Source organism: Protopterus annectens, chromosome 2.part0 (assembly GCF_019279795.1).
Source record: "Protopterus annectens isolate FY-2018-M chromosome 2.part0, PAN1.0, whole genome shotgun sequence".
NCBI lineage: Eukaryota > Metazoa > Chordata > Ceratodontiformes > Protopteridae > Protopterus > Protopterus annectens.
Genome location: NC_056728.1, coordinates 1,754,999,991 through 1,755,015,013, shown reverse-complemented (window position 1 = coordinate 1,755,015,013; position 15,023 = coordinate 1,754,999,991). Strand labels below are relative to the sequence as shown.

At 44.0% G+C, this 15,023-nt stretch overlaps 1 protein-coding gene across 1 annotated transcript in view; it reads right to left on the bottom strand.

Annotated features, from left to right (window-relative positions):
- Positions 1–15,023, bottom strand: part of FOXJ3 (forkhead box J3) — a gene marked incomplete in the record, with an annotated part of 1,121,635 nt that overhangs the window by 877,146 nt on the left and 229,466 nt on the right. Inside the window, 1 exon segment of the mRNA XM_044061784.1 lies at positions 11,793–11,885.

The following is a 15,023-nucleotide window of genomic DNA, read 5'->3' as shown; positions in this document are numbered from 1 at the left end:
ATTGTAGGCGCTTAAGACATAATGAGCTTCTCAAAATCAAGTAACGTACTTTTGAAAGTTACTATTACATCATGACATGCAGCTGAATGATTTCCATGACTTACGTGACCATTCAAGTCCAACAAAGGATTGGTTACATCATTAATCACCTCTCGGTTAGTCTTTGTAATGGTGTATGCCATATTACTGGTTGAAGGAAACGCTGATGTATCAGCAGAGGAGACCGTACTCACTCAGCCAACCATTCACTGTAAAAAGCCAAAACAGTCCAAAGAAAAACAGTGATAGGTTGTAAAATCCGGTTTAGCACTGAACTCAAAATAAAAAACAAAAAAAAACAAAAGAAAAACTGGAAAACTTAAGCAAGGTTCACAAAATAAAGCTTTTATTCACTAGTAAAAAAACTTTCACCACACTGGCTTCTTCAGGAGAGTATAAAATAAAAAAAAATATTCTTTCCATTTATATAAGGACATCAAATCACATGATCACACTTTTTCATTCAAAGCTTTTAAAAATGGTTTCAAAGTAAAAGCGCCACTTAGACCAGGTGGCAGATGTACTCTGAACCTGATAATCCCTCTCATTTCTTTATTCTCAGTCAGCAGCTTAATATCTCCACCTCTCACTGGCAAAAATAACACTTAAAATTATAAAAAGAAAATAATGTTAGTTTCAGAAATGTGCTTACATAAGGCATTAGTAGCTACTTTACATCGTATATCACTCATACGGTTATTCGATCTCAACCTGTTTGTCATCCCCACATAATATCCATCACATTTCTGACACGCAGCATAGTATTTAACATTTTTCGTGTTGCAATTACCATAGGCATATAGTGTAAAATCTGAGTTCCCTATTAGACGACCGAAAACGCATTATTTTGAAGGAGCCTTGGTCGAACTCAAGACTGAAATGGCAAAATATCGAAGTGGCTTTTAAATTAATTCTTTCCCTGGGAAAGAATTTGCTTGGCTGCTTTGTTACTTTGCTATTTTCTGCACTGCAGTGCGGTCTCGGAGTTGGTATATTTAAGTGTGGGGAGCAAAGTCCCCCACTTAATGTAATGTTTTAAGTATTAAATTTTTTTGTTGGAACAGCGTTTTTCCCTTGGAAGAAAAATCACTGTTCTGACAGACATTGTAAGCTTTTGCTTACATAGGGTCAATTAATCACAATTTGCTTTTTTAAGCGTTCAGTGATCTAATATAGACCCTAAAGTCTGTACCATATATTGGATGCCCAATTACACTATTTATATATATATATATATATATATATATATATATATATATATATATATATATATATATCTTTACACGAGACAATTAAACTTGCATGTTCCAAGCTTAGTAGTAGGGAAATCAAAATAATATACTGATTGCTCTCTATAACAAAGCTTTTGTTTATGTGTATTATTACACTTATACCCAAATGTAAAAATACACAAACAAAAACTTTGTTATAAAGAGCACCCAAAACCTGCGGTGGTGGTGCTGCGGTAGCGTTGTCGCCTCACAGTAAGATGCTGTCCGGTACGATTCTCAGCTAGAGCGTCTTCTGCGTGGAGACATGCGTGAATGGGCATACCTTCGTTGAAGGTTGTGCGTCAGGGCTGGTAACTCGGCACGTAAAAACCAATTACCAATCATTAGCGGACCAGAGATCCGCTGTGGCGACCCCTAGCCGGGAAAAGCCGAAAGACACAAACAATTACACTTATACCCAAAGAAAGGTCTCTCCTACAATATGTCTTAATTCAGATATATCTTGCAATAAAGACCAATGATGAGATATTACTTGTGCTGTATTATTATTATTATAACTCAACATACATCTAACAATATTGTTCTTTTTAGCTTCACATCTCCTATTATAATTTCTTTTACAAACTTAAAATCAGCACTAAAGATCGGACGTGTGTCCAATAATCGTTGCTTTATAGTCTGCATTGCAACTTGTTTCCTTAGTATTATATCCCCGTTCTGTAAATTCTAAAGCTAAATCATCTAATTGCCTACACATACGTTGATCGTTGGTGTTTAACGTAGCTATCCTATGCATCTGATTAACAATAATATTTGAAAAAATATGTGGGGGATGCATATTACTACGATGTAGATTGCTATTTTTCTTCACTGCCTTCTTATACATTTCAGTTTGTATACCATTGATTTCATCTCATTTTAAAAACATCTAAAAATGAAATATTTTCACATGAAACTTCATGTTTAAACTTTAAGTATGATAAACAGGATTGTCACATGACAATATGCATCTTGCTTCCCACATATACATAAACAATATCTGCATAAGTGCTTGCAAGAATCCTTTTAGGAGTGTCCATTTTTACACTCGATTTGTTGATCTTTTTATTATTTGGGAGGGTGATGGTCTACTTATGAACTTCTTAGAATATATTAACAGTACGACCTCATGTGTCCACGTCTGCCCCTATATAGACGATACGCTGTGATGGCAACAAGGCACACTTTTCTAAATTTATTGTAATGCCCAGCTGAGAGCAGAGATGAATGGTGGTGTGTCCTGTTCTTGTTAGTAGATGCTTGGTGGTGGCGGTTAGGAGCCAGTCGCCTGGAAACACCCAGAATCCTACATGCGTCAAGTGAGCTGTAACTACTGCCATGCATTTGGTGAACACACTGGGGGTGTAGTGAGACCAAAGAGCAGAACTGGAAATTGGAAGTGGCTCCCACCCAAAAGTGCAAATGTCTCCTGGATAGTCTGTCCATTTTTGTGTGTAGTATGCATCTTGGAGATCAAGCACATCCAAAAGTCTTTCCCCAGAAAGGGGAGTGTCGACTGCAGTGTGACCATCCACAACTTTGACTTCTTGACAGACTTGTTTAGTCTGCTGAGATCCAGAATGGGTCTCCAGTCTCCTGTTTTCTTTGGAACTAAAGAACCTTGAGTAAGTTCCAGATCCAATTTTGTCTGCGGGAACATTTTGGATTACATTTCTAGCAACTTTTGCACCTCTGGAGTTGCATGACCCCTTTGATGGGTGGAACATCTGGGACTGATTTTTTCTGTTGGGGAGGGGAGGAAAAGCGTATGTAGTAACCTCTAGATATGATTGTTTATACCCTTTTGTCTTTTATTTCTAGCCAGGTGTTTGGGTACGACGACGAGCAACCGCCGACTGCCTCTACAGATGGGCCTCCTTTCAGGAGCACTGAAAGGGCCTACACCAAGGAAAGAATCCCCATCGCCCTGGTTTTGTAGACCCCCCCCCCTCTGCCACATGGTCAGGGTCTTCCATTACCCACCCACCCCGCCCCTAGGGGAAGAATCACCACGTGCATCCAGGAAAGCTCTCTGGGACTTAAGGTTTGGTAGGGAGGCAGAAATGGACTCCAATGGCAGAAAGCATCTTTCCTTCCTGTTTGTCTCTGGTTAAATCTCTAACTTTTGGCCCAAACCAGGACGTGCTGTCAAAAGGGCCGTTAATAAAGGAAGAAGGGGTTTTGCGAAATCACATAAGCACATCCAGGAATGCCTCCTTAAGGAGATTCCTGTACCTGCTGCCCTACTCATTATATGGCATGGAAGAGTTCACCACGGAGTTTAAGGTGGTGTGCTGGGAGGAAACCTTGTCCGAAACCCCCACAGCTACAGAACCTTGAATGGTATCGCTTAGCTCGTTCTGGAGATCCCTCTGAAGCCTAGTGAACTGGGTCAGGTAGTTCAGTGACCCACGGGCAAAGGAAGCTGAAGAAAACCATATGCTTTCAGTATATGCCCATCGTTCGAGATTCTTTATTCAGTGGATAGACAGATGAGGATGTCTCGGACAATTCCTTCTTGGTGGCTGCCGCCACCACCACAGCATCTACCAGGACACCTTTACTGAGGAATTCCTTATCTGAGGGTGCAGTGATGAACTTATTTGGCCTCCTAAGAACAGGTTCCTCTGAACCCGCAGAGCCCCACGCCTTCTGACCGACTACGTTTATGAGTTGGTTAAAAGGCTGAGACACCCAAGAGGTAGAAGGGTGAGACCCGAACGCCTCCAGGTACACAGATTCATCCTCAGAAGGGTTGATGGGCTTCCAGACACCTCTCTGTTTAAGGATCTTTAGGGTGTCTCCAATGGACACATCCTCAAAAGGTGACCATGGGGGCCCTTCTGACTCATCAAGGTTCATGCCTAGCTATGTGTGGAACTGCAGCACCCAAGCTTTCAATTTGAGGGTTTGAATTGATGGACGCAGTGTCCCTGAAGGAGGAGTCAGGAGTTCTGAAACTGGGTCCAAGATCCATGGTTCCTCTTGGGAGATGATGCCGCAGGAAAGGGAATCAAATTTAGCGAGGCCATTAAAAGGGCTGTAAGTATTAAGGTCCTTCCTAATGCGCTGGCTTTCTGAAGAACTTTGGGGATCAATGGAAAAGAAGGGGAAAGCAGAGAGAAGACCTGGGGGCCAATCAGGGGTTCCCCCGAAGGGGAGGATCAGGGCAAAGTAGCTGCTGCATTTTGTGTTCATGGAAGTGCCAAAAAGAATGCAGCAAGGCTGGCCCCATTTTTGGAAAATCATTTCCACTACTTCTCGTTTCAGGGACCACTGGTGGGGCATCAAAACTGCTCTGCTGAGTTTGCCTGCTATCACATTGTATTTCCCCAGGATGTGCGTTGCTACCAGAAAGCATTGGGAGGAAGCTGCCCACTGACATACTCTCAGAGCCTCTCATCAAAGGGGGTAAGATCTGGTTCGTCCTTGTTTATTTACATACCATACAACTGACATGTCTGCCTGGACTGCAATTGTTCCCAATAGAAGAGAGTCTTGGAATGCCTGCAATGCCAGAAGCATCGTTCTCATCTCTAGGACATCAATATGCAAGTGAGCCTCAGGATCCTACCAAGTGCCTTGGGCTATTCTTCCCTGATAATGCCCACCCCCCCTATCTGGGAAGCATCCATGGTCACTGTGGCTAGCGATGAAGGGAGAACAGTGTCAACCTAAAGTCACCTGATCAGACTGGAGCCACAAACGAAGGTCTCTCCTGTAAGATTCTGTTATTATCTGGTGTGACATTGGAAGTTCCTGCATGGACCAATGGGTGAAGAGAAGTCACTGTAGAATTTGCATGTGCATCCAAGCTAGGGGAATGACACAGATTGCTGCTGCCATGGTGCTTAGCACTTTTAGAATTGTCCTTGCTTGAATCTTTGTTTTGAAGAGAAAGTCTAGAACCTGTACTCAAAGGGGTTGTATCCTCTCTGGTGGAAGCTTTACCATCATTGTAGTAGTGTCTAAATCTGCGCCTATAAAAACAATATGTTGAGATGGCAGTTAGGCAGATTTTTCGTAGATTATTGTAATCGAGCACAGGGATTCAAGGTGGTGTCTTTTGCATCTGTTAGTAGATGCTTGGTGGTGGCGGTTAGGAGCCAGTCTAGGTATGGAAACACACTGAATCCTAAACATCTCAAGAGAGACATAACCACTGCCATGCATTTGGTTAACACCCTCAGAGCTGTAGTGAGACCAAAGAGCAGGGCTCGGAATTGGTAATGACTGGCCCCCAGCTGAAAGAGCAGATGACTCCTGAATGGCATGTCCATTTTTATGTGGTAGTACACATCCTGGAGGTCTATAGAGAACATCCAATTGTCTTTGCCCAGAAAGAGAAGTATAGACTTCAATGCAACCATTAAGAACTTTTTTTTTTTTTTTTTTTTCACAGATTTGTTCAATCTACTGAGATCAAGTATGGGTCTCCAGTCCCCGGTTTTCTCTTGAACTAAAATGAACCTTGAGTAAGTCCCGGATCCTATTTGGTCTGCAGAGACCGTTGGATGACACTTTTCTAGCAACTTCTGTACTTCTAGGGTTGCTTGTTTCCTGTGACTGGGAGGAACATCCAGAATGTTTTTGATGCGTGGAGCGAGTATGGATAAGGGTACAGAGTAACCTCTGGTACGATGCTTTGCACCCACTTGTCTTATTTTTAGCCAGGTGTCTAGGTACAAAGATAAGCGACCCCCGACTGCCTCCAGAGAGGGACAGACTGCCTCCTTTCAGGAGCACTGAAATGGCTTACCAAAGGAGGATTCTCTGTCGCCCTGGTTCTGCAGACCACCTCTGCCTCATGACCGGTGTCTTCCATTACTGTTTCCCCCTCTGCCCTGGGGAAAGGCTCACCACAAGTGTCTTGAAAAGCTCTCTGGGATTTTTGAAACCACACTTTTCCTCCCTTTTGACCCTTAGGATAGGGTCTAGAAGGTGTGGAGAAACGCACTCCAGCAGAGAGCTTTTCTTTCCTGTTCACACCTAGTTAGTGTATCTTTGACTTTAGGCCCGAACAAGGGCGAGCTGTTGAAGGGGGCATTAAAGGACATCTTGAAGGGTTCCACAAAGTTACCCAAGCACATCCAGGAATGCCTCCCAAGGGCAATTTCTGAACCCGCTGACCAACTCATTCCATCTGCTGCATAAGAAACACGCCTCATGGATGACTTCACTAATGAATTTAAGGTGGAAAGCTGGGTGGACACCATCTGCTACCTCTGCAGCTACTGAACCCTGGAAAGTATCTCGGAGCTCTTTTAGGAAATGCTTCTGTAATCTTGTGAAATGCAAAAGATAATTCAGGGACCCGAGAGTAAAGGTCACTGAAGAAAACATGCGCTTTCCATATCTGTCCATCATGCATGACTCTGTTCAGGGGATGGACAGAAGTGGACGTTTCTGATAACTCCTTTTTGGTGGCCGCCACCACCACCATAGCATTTACCGGGACACTTTTCATCAGGAATGTTTTATCTTCCGGGGAAGTGAAAAATTTATTTGGCCTCCTAGGGCACAGGCTCCACTGAGTCAGAAGACTCCCACGCCTTTCGATAAACTAGTTCCACGAGTTTGACGAAAGGCGGAGACACCCAAGTACCAGAAGAGTGAGACCCAAAAGCCTTCAGGTAAATAGACTCATCAGAAGGAGTGATGGGGCTTCAAGCCGCCTCTCTGTTTAAGGATGTCTAGGATGTCTGCAAAGGAGAAATACTCAGAGGGCGACAATGGGGACCCTTCTGGGTCATCAAGGTCTGTGTCAGACATGCCAGACTCCTGTGGAGAGTCCAAATGCTTCCTCTTGCATAATCTCTTGTGGGGGAGCTCTTCAGAAGGGTATCCTGGAGAGGTTTTGGAAGAGAAGGGTTCGCCCACTGGGCATCCCGAGGCTCTGGGTCTCTACGTCTGTGTAGAATCGGCTATACCAAAAAGGACACCGGTGCCTTTGGAGTAATGGCTGGACATGAAAGTGGGGCTGCCAGTAAGGACAGTACTCTCCTCACAGCCTGTCCATGATCTGAGGAAGCCCCTGGTTCCGAAGAACCAAAAGGTCCCGCAGCACCACCAGGGTCGGCTCCAAACCAGATAGGAGTTGAACTCATACGCCCCAAGGCCCCAAGAGTCAAGTTCGGATTGGAAAAAAACTTGGCCCGACTGTACTCCCTGGAACCAACCGGAAAATGTCAGCTCCTAGACTCCTCAGATGGCACAGAGGTAGTCGGAGTGGTCGGAACCCCTGCAGCAGGTCTCTGTTCAGACTGTTCTATCACTATTAGCTCCATGCATTCCAGCTCCGAAAACCACAGCTCAGGTCGGAGGAGGAATAAGTGCTGAAGGGACAGGTCTGTCATTTCCAAGGCCCTCCGAGTTGGTGCCGACAGAAGTTTGGCTAGCGCCGGTGTCCTCAGGAGTCTGCACCACACGATCCACCTCATAGTCGGAAAGGCTTCTAGAGGATAGAGAGGAGGGAGCTGGGGATCCTGTGGTCTGTAAAAAGGGCAACCTTAATGTAGGATATACTGGCTCCAGATCAGGGGACACCAACGGCTCCGATGCAAGTGGAGCAGAGGTAGACAGTCTCTCAGACCCAACAGATTTAGACATTGTCGGAGACAACTTGACAACTTTAATAACTTTTTCAACGTCTCCGACTGCTCTGACGCAGTAGAGGATGACCTTTTTGAACTTCCGATTTTTGAGTAGGAGAAATGAACTTCTTTGGAGAACTTTGACCCTATTCCAAGGCCTCTGTAAAAGATGATTAATAGTCCTTTTAAGATTTATTCTTCCTTTCATGAAGAACTCTGGAACTAAAAGAGTGGCATATAGAGCACAACTCCTGCAAGTGAACTGCCCCAGGCAGTAACTTAAACTTGGAGGGTTTTACATCTTTGGCTTGTTTAGACATGGTCAAACCCCCCCCCCCCCAAAAAAAAAAAAAACAGACAAAAAGAAAGAACAGCCCTCTAAATAAAGATGAGCTCAGCAGCTATCCAACTAAAAACAAGTTAGCTTAGACAGGAAACATTTAGAAGATAATTATAAAACACACCTCTAAGTAATATAAGGGTAATATAAGGGTAATGCTGCTCAATGCCAGAAGTCTAAATCTCAAGATGCACACCCTCGAAGCCCTCCTCAGTATGGAGAACATCCATGTCTGTGCTGTGACTGAAACCTGGTTCAAGGCTCCTGAGAGTACCCCGGCACTATCAGGTTTTACCTCATATCATGCGTTCCGGCCCCAAAACCCAGACCGTACCACAAAAGGAGGGGGTGTATACATATTCATCAAGGATACCCACACCTCCAGGCTGGTGGCAACTCACGAAGCATCAGAGACCATTCAGGTGCAATTAACCATAGGCAAAACTGCTCTACAGTTTGCAGCATGTTACAGACCACCCTCTCAAACTCAGGAACCCCACACAGCCTTCCTGAAGACACTGGAGAGTATAAATGTCTCTCCAAACACCATCATATTGGGTGACTTCAACTACCCAAACATAGACTGGGAACATTACTCAAGCCCCAATACCCTAGCCCAAAGGTTCCTGAAGTTCATAAACTCAAATGCTATGGAACAACTTGTCACCATTCCCACAAGAGGTGAAAATATACTAGACCTGATCATCACAAACATGGGGATAAAATGTTCAACACCGGAAGTATATCCCTCACTGGTGAGATCAGACCATAAACTAATCTCACTGGAGATCCACATCCCGCCCCCACCGCCAACAAAAAAGACCACAGTGAAGAACTTCTCAAAAGCCAACTTCACACTTCTTAAGACTGGTGTGGTATCCTTCAAGGCCCCTGAGCCATTGGAAACCACAACCCACGCTGCTGAATCCCTTACAAATGCTTTCTATGAGCACCTCCAGGATTGCATGGATCAAGCAATCCCAAATAAAATCAAGACCCTTTCCACCAAAGGCAAGCGCCCGATCTGGTGGACCCCAGCCATAAACAAACTTTACAACAAGAGGAGAAAGCTACTACAAGATAGAGCAAAATCCCTAAAAGGGAAGACATCTCTGATCAATACTAGTAAAAAACTACGATCACTCAAAATCATCCAAGGCCAACTTTGAGAGAAAAATCGCCAAGGACTCAAAAGACAATCATAAGGCCTTCTTTAGCTATGTTAGAAATCTGGGTGGAAACTCCCAGATATGCTCAGAATTAGTCCAAAATGATACAAAAATCACTGAACCCACAGACATTGCAAACATACTGGCAGACAGGTTCAGTGAAATCCCCCCCCCCCCCCCAAAAGGAGAAATATCTATCCCAGCAGAGTGTAGCTTCCCAATCATCTCAAATGCCCAGGTGAGAGCTGCTCTCTCTAAAGCTAAAAACACAGCATCAATGGGACCGGATGGTGTCCCCGGCTGTGTGCTACACGAACTCAATGAGGAACTAAACCCACACATAAGGCTGCTGTTTAATCTTAGCCTTACCACAGGATACGTACCCAAAGAGTGGCGTACGGCAACTGTGGTCCCACTCCACAAAGGTGGTGCCTCTATGGACCCTGGTAATTACCGCCCCATAAGCTTAACAAGCCTGGTCTGCAAAGCTATGGAGAGGATCATAATGGAACTCAAAAATAAAGACATAGGGGACCTACAGACATTGGATCCTACCCAATTCGGCTTTGTCAAGGGCAGATCATGCCTCTTGAACTTGGTCGACTTTTTTGAAACAGTCACCAAGGCCATTGATGAGGGTAAGGCAGTTCACACAGCCTACCTTGACCTTGCAAAAGCTTTCGACACAATACCCCACTCGGGTATCATAGAAAAGCTCACCAGCTTAAATGTAAACCCATATGTCACAAGATGGGTTGCAAACTGGCTCAAGGACAGAACCCACAGGGTTAGAGTTGTTGGCGTCATGTCAGACTCCAAGCCGGTCACAAGCCATGTCCCACAGGGCTCAGTCCTGGGCCCCCTCTTGTTCGGCATCTACTTTTCAGAAGTGCAGGCAAACATAGGAGGATTGTGGCTGACAAAGTTTGCAGATGACTGCAAACTGGGCGCCATAGCTGAAAATCCATCAGACACAGATATCCTTCAGAGAGGTCTCAGAAACGGATAACTGGTGCCAGAGCCATGGCCTTAAATGCCAAAAAATGTATAGTCATACCCTTTGGTAAAAACAAGGTAACCCCAAGTTACCACATAGGTGGCAATCCATTAAGCACAGAAGAGGTTATCAGGGACCTGGGGACCCAAGTTGACAGTAACCTTTCTTTAGACACTCACATTGCCAAAGTGGTTAGGAGGACCTTCTACATTGCCCACCTGATTATGAAGGGATTCACATCCAGATCAAGGGAAGTCATTGCTCCCCTGTACTCTTCACTTATCAGACCAATGATTGAGTACAATGCCCCATTCGGAATGCATCTTACCCGACACCTGCAGCAATTGGAAAGACCCCAAAAGTTCCTCACCAAAAGGATAAAGGGGCTCAAAAATATGCCATATGCTGCCCGACTGAAGAAACTCCAGCTCTATTCAGTCGCATACCGTCTGCTCAGAGGTGACCTGTGCCTGACATACAAGGCTATGTCCAACCCGGAATTAATGGACATGCTCCACCTCAAAAAATCCAAATCCACCAGAGCCACAAGAGCAAGAGACTTAAACCTCAACACGGATATAAATAGGACGTGCTGAAGGGACAGATTCATCACCCAGAGACTCCCTATGCTGTGGAACAGAATCCCGGTCCATGTGAGACAGAGCACCTCGCTGGCTCTGTTCAAGAGAAATCTTGACCAGTAGATGGGAGATCGTAGGTTTACCCCGGGGATCATCTCTATCACTGCTGGACAGAGGCACGGCAAACTAATGGGTATAGTATTCTTCAACCTAAGGGGTGGTGAAAGCCACACAACTCTGGCTAGGCTTATAAATGCCCTACGGCAGATAGCCTAGTATGAACCTATGAACCTATGACTGCCTAATTAAACTAACTATGCAGCTACACACACACACACACACACACACACACACACACACACACACACACACACACACTAGCTTATCTGCAAACAGACATGAAAAATAGTCCTAAAAACTATTTTTCCTATTACAAAGTACTTAAAAGTATTTAACAGTCTTATAAGCCAAACGGTTAGAATAAATTTACACTATATTATGCTAAATGTAGATCAAACGGGATAGGGGAACTGTTTAGGCCTAAATAAAAATAACGGCCAGTAAAAAAACAGACTAAGTAAACTGGACGCTCTCTAAATAAGCACAATCGAAGAATTTATGACTTTTCCTACCTAAAAACTCTGAAAGGCTGTGTTCAGATAATGGACATTTCTGATAATCTAAGTTCGGATAATCGACTCTAGTGTAAATGGAAACACTGTACACTTTCATAAGATCAAGGATAAATACAAAAGATAAAACATTATCCACAAACACAATAACGAAAAGTAGAAATAAATACCTTCTCTTACTGTCTCTAGTAAACACTAGTCTGCGGTGATAACGGACCACTGCTAATAAATAGTTTACACCTGTCCCCATTGGATACCAGAATCTGTAACATAAAAAATGCATGCGATTTTACTGTTAGAATTATAACATTTCTAGAGCTTACAAACTGCAAAAATTCAGATATGTTCCAATACTTTCCTTCCATGTAAACAGAACTGCTACTGAGAATGAGATACAGAAAAGAAGCCTCACTTTTATTAGACATGAGCAGTATCACTGGTGCATTTCTTTAACCTTTTAAATCATCCTTCAAAACAATTCTGAAAAGACTTCCTACCCCAAAAGCTGGCTCTGTTCTTGCTCAACACCAGTATAAACTATACACCTGAATGTGAGCACATTCATACCTTGCATCCCCTTACTCTCTTCATTCACTTCCTTACTTCTATTAATTTATCATCCATGGCTTTCTCTCTAAATATACCATAAAAGGTTGCTTTATACTCACTTCATTTTCCAACTGTTTGTATTATACTAACTTACCTTTAATTTCTCTATAAACTGGATAAAATTTGTCTTACTACTAATCCTCGTCACATAACTTACATTTATTCTTGACAAATGTTTTTATATTATGTCTAATCTGGTAAAATTAAACTGCATTTGTTTTTGTATCATTAAAGACTGTAAAACTCTTAATACTTTGGAGCTTTTTTTCCCTGGGCCTTTGCTGAAAATGAGCGATACCCAGTCAAATTTTCCAGTAATCAAATGTCAACAAATACATTTCATTTTAGAGGCGGTCTCTTCAGGAATTTTAGCACCATACCCTGTTGCCTTTCCTTACTCTATCTCCCCCATCCACCCCACCAGCTGACAGCCACTAGCCAGAAGCTTCCTCCCCTTGGAAACTAAGTTCTATTAGAAAAGGTCTCACAAATAGTACAGGGTGGTTCAACAGATAAACGGGAAGCTCCCAAACAAACTTGTGTCCACAATCAGACCACCACTTAAACCCTGTACTACCTTTTTTATCTGCCATATTAATTAATAGAAAAGTACCAACAATGGTACAAGAGAGTACCCGAAGGTATGAGAGTGAAAAGGGAAAAAGATTACCAACGATGGTAAAGAGAAAATACCTTGCAGTAAAAGTGGTAAGTAAAAAAACAGAAAAACTTGAGGAAATTATGAACTCTAGATGCAATAGGGTAAGAGACAATAAAATATCAACTCTTCTGACAGAAAAGTAATTTGTAAAGCAATTAAACAATTGACTGTACTTGGCTCAAGAGAAGTAGCTTGACACGACCGGATGGCAATGTGGCAAACGAAATCTGGGGTAACAGGGAGAGGGGATTGTGGGTAAGAGTTTAGCTCGAGAGTTGGAAGCTGACTAGAGCTTGGAAAATGGACAACTCTGTTCTGAGCTCGGAACAGATACCCGTGCGTAAGGAATGAGAGAGGATTAACAATATCAGATCAAAAATTTCAGGAGTCGGCCGACCAGTACTTGCGAACTGCTTCTGCTTCGGGCACCGCAAGGCAAGAAAGACTGATGTAATGGTGTCTGCTGCATGTTTTATACCCGAGGACCTGACATCATGGAAGAAAGGACAGCAACTGACGCAGGACCCAAGACTTTGTTAATCAGGCTGACTGAGGGTAACCTGCCAGCAGATTACCCAAATGTAATGACTGCAATAGTGAAACACGAAGAACATCCACCTGGCGTGGTCTCACCAGAGCCAAAAGAACAGAACAGACACCTCCCAGAGAGAATGGGTCTCCCACTCCAAGGGGGGTGAGTTGGAGCAGAGTTGTCAAAGGCTGAGGCACCAAGGGGAAAGAGACGGCTCTGAAAGTTTCACAGTCAAGGTCAATCCACCCCCAGCACCAACCTCAACACTATGGCTTCAAGACACACAGAACCGAAGCAGCCAGAGCTGAGCAAGTCAGGGAAAACATCACAGACAAAGATCTCCATCACCCTCAACACCCCAGCACCACGACCCAACAGAACTGACAACTTTGAAGCCAGGGGTTGAATCAGATAAGGAGCTATCCGTTGGAATGGGAAACGCTCACAGAACCAGATGCAGAAGGAAAAGCACCATCTGGTTTTTAGGTCTCAAGAAATTGCCTCACGAGCTTCCCGAAGTTTGTCCTCTAAAGACATTGGTAAGACCCAGAAGGAGTAGTAGAATGGGGTCTGGAGGATCTCCATGAGGAACAGGGCAGAAATCTTCTAGTAAGGCCAGGCAAGGAAAACCCCCGGTGCAGACACTGTAGGAACAGACGGTGTAGGAGCACCACTTGGCCCTGTAGCAACAAAGGATGAACAGGGCAGAGAAATGGTAGTCACTGAGCTCTGGCTGAGGGAGTCTTCTTCGAAGGCTTCACCTTCTTCCTGGGCGGTTCCAAGGAAGACCGTGCAGGAGATTCTCCCCTGGACTCCCTAGGCTTTTTTGAAGGGGGTTGAGCCTCTGATACACAAGGTATCCCCAGAAATGGCGGAAGGAAGAAGTAACCCCTTTAAAAAAAGTTTACTCCTCCTGTCCGCCAGAGCCAGAGGATGAAAAGCCCTGCAAATCTCACAGGGAGCATCCAGATGTTGAGGCCCCAAACAGTATACCCACTCCCAGTGAGCGTCAGATAAGGGGATCTTCCACCCACAGGAAGTGCACTTCTTAAATCCTAACAGCTTTTGATCAGCCATGAGGAAGAGAGTAAGCAAAAAAAAAAGGCTGAAGAGGAGATAATTTTTTTTAAAGACCTGACGGGCAGGAACCCACAAATTAATCAGGAAACTAGAGAAGAATTGAAAATAGACAGGTATGGAAAGAAAACAAATATCACTCACCAACACATGGAGAAGCTGAAGCCAAGGAACTCTATGCGAACTCTAAGCACAAAAAAACGATCTGCGGTACTGTGGGGAAGCGGGGCATTATGGGTAGGCAGGAGGAGCTCGTCAGGAGTCTTGAGCTAGTAGAAGGCGGCCAGTCAGTCCAAGCTTCAAAACCATATTCTCACAGGTTAATGGAATGAAGTGGACAACATCAGATGTACAGTTATGTAGGCAACTTGCCAAAAACTGGTGATGTACGTACATGGTCACTGTTGCTGCCGCTACAGGGTTCTCTGTAGCAGTCTGATTTCAGTATCTGGCTTAACTTTCAGAGCGGAGTACCCTTCCTTCAAGGACAAGCTGATGTCCCTTTACCTCAGATGTCTTCAC